The sequence below is a fragment of the Chenopodium album genome, chromosome 10 (genome assembly GCF_948465745.1).
Source record: "Chenopodium album chromosome 10, dcCheAlbu1.1, whole genome shotgun sequence".
In the NCBI taxonomy this organism is placed as follows: domain Eukaryota; kingdom Viridiplantae; phylum Streptophyta; class Magnoliopsida; order Caryophyllales; family Amaranthaceae; genus Chenopodium; species Chenopodium album.
In genome coordinates this window covers 42,040,492-42,046,233 of record NC_137843.1, presented here as the reverse complement: position 1 = coordinate 42,046,233, position 5,742 = coordinate 42,040,492, and positions in this window count along the sequence as shown.

Below are 5,742 nucleotides of genomic sequence, written 5' to 3'. Positions count from 1 at the left end.
TACCAGATCCGACTCGAGACGTCGCCGGACTACTTCCGGTGGTCGAGGTGGTCGTTCTGAGGCCGCCGCTGCAGAGGACTCGGCGTCATCACCTGAGGATGTTCCAACCGGGCCGACCGTTCGAGGTGGGGTGGGTGGTGGGACGTATGAGTTTGGCTCGTCGTCGCAGCAGCCTTTGCAGCCCCAACCTCTTTCTGTCGGGTTTCAGGGTGAGGTTAGGTGGCCTGGCCCTGAGTTGCAGTTTGCGCCGCCTGGTGGTTCAGGGGACGATGATGGACATACTCCACGGAGTAGGACATTCTTTGATACATTTGGCGTCCCTCGCGACTTGCGACCTCCGGCACCGTAGTTGTACCTGTGTTTTATTTATTTTGACTTTTGTAGGACTTTGTCTATTTTATTCATATGATCTATGTACTAGACACTTGTATATATATGCACTTATTATTTTTTAACATTTTATTTACATGACTTATTATTTATTAGTTGTATTGTACATGTGAGTGTGTGAGAAAGTGTAATTTTTGCGCAAAATTTCCGTCATTTTTAACATTAGTGGAGGGTACCGACTCTCTCCCCCAAAAAAGAAATGAAAAAAAAGAAGGAAAAAAGTATAATTACCGAAAATAAGCCTAAAATTAATTAAGCTTAATATAATATAATAATAATAATAAGGGTGTATGGATAAGAAAGAAAAATAATAAAAAGTCAAGTCAAAGTCGAATTCAAGCAAGTTAAAAACACGGTTTCCTACGCGTAGTAGGTGTCGCTGCGAAGAAAAATACTGGCGCCACGTAATTAATCCTGTCGCCACGCGACAGTTTTTTCGCTTGGCGACAGACTCACTTTTCCTATTTCCTACGGAAATTGAAATCTGTCGTGAAAAAAAACTTATAAATAGCCCCCGAATTCTCCGTTTACTGTATAATTAAACTAGTTTATTAATTAATTAATTAACTAGTAATCATGCCTTTAGCTAAAAGAACTTTTTGTGGATACATGAATGAGTGGTGTCGTCTTTTAACTTCTAAGGAGAAAAAAGCATTAGATACTTTTCGCATGGGGGGTATGTTTGGAATAAAGGGGGTGAGTCTTGACATGGATTTTATTTACTCTGCCATAGACTATTGGGACATTAATACTCACTGTTTTAGATTTTTCCATGATGAAATATGCCCTTTACCGGAAGAATTTGGAGCCATTATAGGCTATTATTCCACAGATCTTGCGGTAATGCCTAGAGTTAGTGAATATTATTATAAAGATTTTGAATGCTTTTTTTATCTAAGGGGTACGGCCTTAAAAAAATATAGTGCATGGCAATGTATTTGATTTGACAGAATTTCCACATTAATTTTATGACAATCCCAATCCTGATTTTCGTGTCCATAAGAGAAGGGCTTTCCTCTTTTGCATGTTTAACCAATTATTTTTAGTTAGTGGTAAGGATAATGAAGGCCAAACAATGATTATATCTGTTATAGAACAAGTTGATTCCGGGAGAAATTCAATGCCGCTAATTGTTGGAGAGACCATGCTATGGTTGGATGCATTAAGAAAGAATCCAAGAGCACCTTTTCGAGGCTCTCCAATTTTATTACAGGTATAAAATATACTATCCTTAATTACAAAGAACTAAAAATATTTCTACCCTGTAATACTAATCAAACACATATTTTACAGATATGGCTCATGGAGAGGTTAAAACTCATTAATCCTCCTGACGATATACACACATATGTTCCAAATTGCATAGTTCGGCGAAAGAAACGATTTTTGAAAATAGGTCGCCGTGAATGGAGCAAGGTGTTTGCTGCCGGTGATTTTACCATAAGCTGGATCGTCCCTTGGTGGAAGATTGAGGCGATGGTTGGTTGCAATAACCAAGCATACTGTCGTCTCCCGAGCTTGTCAAGATTAACCTTCTATTTTCCTTGTAGAGTTATGAGACAGTATGGTCTTGCACAAACCATCCGTACAGGAGATCTCCGCCGTCCTTATGAATTTCCTATATCACAAGATGTTGAGCGCTTTGACAAATATTGGAGTGGTAAGCCCTTATGGAAGGTGGTTACCCACAAGGATCCACCTTGTTTATCAAGCAAAGTGAAACAATGGCTTGATGGAAGATTCCAGAAATCTCAAGTCAAGATTGAGAAGACCGATGTGAAGAATCGTCTAGGTGACAAAAAGGTCCCTGCTAAGGAACGCCTAGGGGAAAGGAGCGAATTCCAAACTCCTATTATGCCAAGGAAGAAAAGTTCTAAGAAAGACAAAGGAAAAAGGAAGGTTGACTCTAGGGAAAAGAAAGTTTGGGTAGAGAAGAAACATGGGGTTTTAGCGGAGGGGGAAACTATCTATACTAAAATAGAGTGTAGATCTTCTAATGGATGTCTCCTAGCAAAGGTTATGGATCAAGAGTAAGAGAATGAGGCCAAAAATTGGAAGAGAATCAAGAAAGAGAAAAAAGAATAGAGCATTGCTTTTCCTTTGATTTATTAGACAAAGTTAATTTGTTTTAGTTAATTTTTCAGCTTTTATTTCATCAATAATGTAATTTCTTTAATAATTAATAAAATTTCAGCTTTTATTAACTTTTCAATTAAAGCAATGAAAACAATTACAATAACTATTTTTCGGAGACTTAATTGGAGTACGGACGTCGAATAAATTTCCAGAATATACGAGACTTGCCCAGACGCTTGCAGAAACCTGGCGCTGGTATCTAATTTACTGTCGCTGTGAATTTGGCTCTGTCGCCTGGCGACAAAATTATCGTCTGGCGACAGAGGCTATCTTCTGGCGCCAGTCTTGAAATTTTGCAGACATGTATTTTTTACTTCGGGGATACAGAATTTGAGAAAAATAATGTGGTCGTACCTTGTCTGGGTTGCCTACGTATCCTTTATTTAAGGAATCAGGCCAAACGTAGCTCTCTTGAGTATCTTACTCAAGTGCTTATGGGTAGTATTTCTTAAGTTGGTCAAGGTTTGTCATGTTTGAAAATTCATTACCATCCATGTCAGTTAACTTAGCCGCGCCTCCTGACAGGATTGTTTTGACAATATATGGTCCGGACCAATTAGGCCTAAATTTTCCCCTTGGGTCCAAAACATTTTTCCTTAATGCTTTCAATACCAAGTCCCCAACCCTGATATTTCTAGCTTGACCTTCTTATTGAAATGTCTAGCCATGCGGGTTTGATAATATTGGGTGTGATGTAGAGCCTCTAGTCGTTTTTCATCGAGTAGAATTAGCTCTTCATACCGTGCTCTAGTCCATTCGACTTCATCAAGTTTACTTTCTAACGCAATGCTAGCGAAGGTATTTCTAATTCTACAGGTTGTACGGCATCCATTCCATATACTAAGTTGAATGGCGTATTTCCTGTTGATGTTCGGATGGACGTGCGATAACCCCACAGTGCGAAGTGAAGTTTGTTAGGCCAATCCTTATAATTTTCAGTCATTTTCTTAATGATTGTCTTTAAATTTTTATTAGCGGCCTCAACTGCTCCATTTGCTTGAGGTCTATAAGAAGAAGAATGGTGGTGTTGAATACCATACTTTTGTAGCGATTCTTCACATTTGACTTGAAAGTGAGTTCCATTGTCACTTATCATTTCATGTGGGACTCCGTATCGACAAATTATGTTTCTTTCGATAAAGAGCGCTACATGTTTGGCAGAGAGTTTAGCATATGATTGTGCTTTCACCCACTTTGTGAAGTAATCTATTGCGACTAAGATGTATTCATGACCTCCTGTTCCGGGAGGTGTGATCTTTCCGATTATGTCTATTCCCCATGTAGAGAAAGGCCATGGTGAAGTGTAGGTGTAGAGGAGAGATGGTGGGATATGTTGCAAATTTGCATAAATTTGACATTTAGGGCATCTCTTCACATATTGATGACAATCTTTATTCATGGTAGTCCAATAATATCCTTCTCGCATTATCTTTTGGACTAGCATTTTGCCATTAACATGTGTTCCGCATATTCCTTCGTGGACTACTCTCATAGATCTTTGAGCATCCTTTTTTCCTACACATAATAAAGCTCGACCTTTAGGTACCCTTTTGTGTAGTTCATTTCCTATGAGTATAAACTGGGAAGCTAAAAGTCTTAGTGCTCTTTTCGCTCTTTTGTCAGCATGAGGAGGATATTCTCCTTTGGTGACATAATTTAGTATATCTATGAACCATGGTTCTTCTTCATGTTCTTCTTCTTGGATCACTTCATTGTTGGTTTATGCCTTTTTTCTATGGTTAAAGGCATTTGCTCAATTTCCTTAGGAATTCTAACCATTGAGGCTAGTCTTGCCAGGGCATCGGCGAATTGGTTTTCCTCTCTAGGTAGGTAAGTGTATTCCACTTTTTCCAACTGATCAGTGAGAGTTTCCAAATATGTTTGGTAGGGAGCTAAGCTTTCACTCCTAACCTTCCATCTCTTTGAGATTTGATTAATGATTAAAGAAGAATCCCCAAATATCCGGAGTTTCTTTACTCCTAAGGCTAAAGCAGTTTCGAGGCCTACCACGCATGCTTCATTTTCGGCTGCGTTGTTGGTGACATCGAAATCTAGTTTGATGGATATAGGAACATGTTCTTCTTTAGGTGATACTAGTAAGACTCCTACGCCGCATCCCTTTTGGTTTAAGGCTCCATCGAAATATAGAGTCCATGTATCGTCCTCTGTCATCATTAAACTTTCATCTGGGAATTCATTCTCTTCCAAGGGTGTCGAATCTTCTATTGGGAAATCTGCTAGAAAATCTGAGACCACTGATCCTTTAATTGCCTTTTGAGGCATAAACCTTATATCGAATTGGGCCAAATTCACTATCCACCTTGAGATACGCCCGTTAAGTGTAGATCTTTCGAATAGGTATTTAAGGGGGTCCATTCGTGAGGCTACGTAAACGGTATGCACGAGCATGTAATGTCTTAATTTAGTTGTGGCCCATACCAGTGCGAGGCACAACTTTTCCAATGGTGTATAGCGTGTCTCATACTCGAGCATTTTCTTACTTAGGTAGTAAATAGCATTTTCTTTACTTTCTACCTCTTGTGCAAGCATGGCTCCCATTGTTTCCTTTGTGACGGTTAAGTATAACCTTAGGGGTATTCCAGGGAGTGCTGGGGCTAATACGGGAGGATTCGAGAGATAGGCTTTGATCTTTTCAAAGGCTTTTTGACACTCATCGTCCCATACAATTGGTACATTCTTCTTAAGCTTCTTAAATATTGGTTCACATATTGTGGTTAGCTTGGATATGAACCTACTTATGTATTGCAACCGGCCAATGAATCCTCGAATTTGCTTTTCGGTTTTGGGCGGTGGCATGGTCATGATTGCTTTGATTTTGGTGGGGTCTATCTCTATTCCTCTAGAGCTTATGACATATCCCAAGAGTTTTCCTGAGGTAACTCCGAAAGCACATTTGGAGGGGTTCAATCTCATGTTGTATTTTCTTAGCCTTTCAAAGAACTTTTTTAAGGCTATTGGGTGTCCTTGGCGGTCTTTTTATTTTACGATCATATCATCCACATAAACCTCCACTTCTTTATGCATCATGTCATGGAGTAGGGCAGTTGCTGCTTATTGGTAAGTAGCACCCGCGTTTTTCAACCCGAATGGCATTACCGTGTAACAATAAGTACCCCAAGGTGTTATGAACGTTGTCTTTTCCATATCTTCTTCGGCCATGAGGATTTGATTGTATCCTGCGTACCCATCCATAAA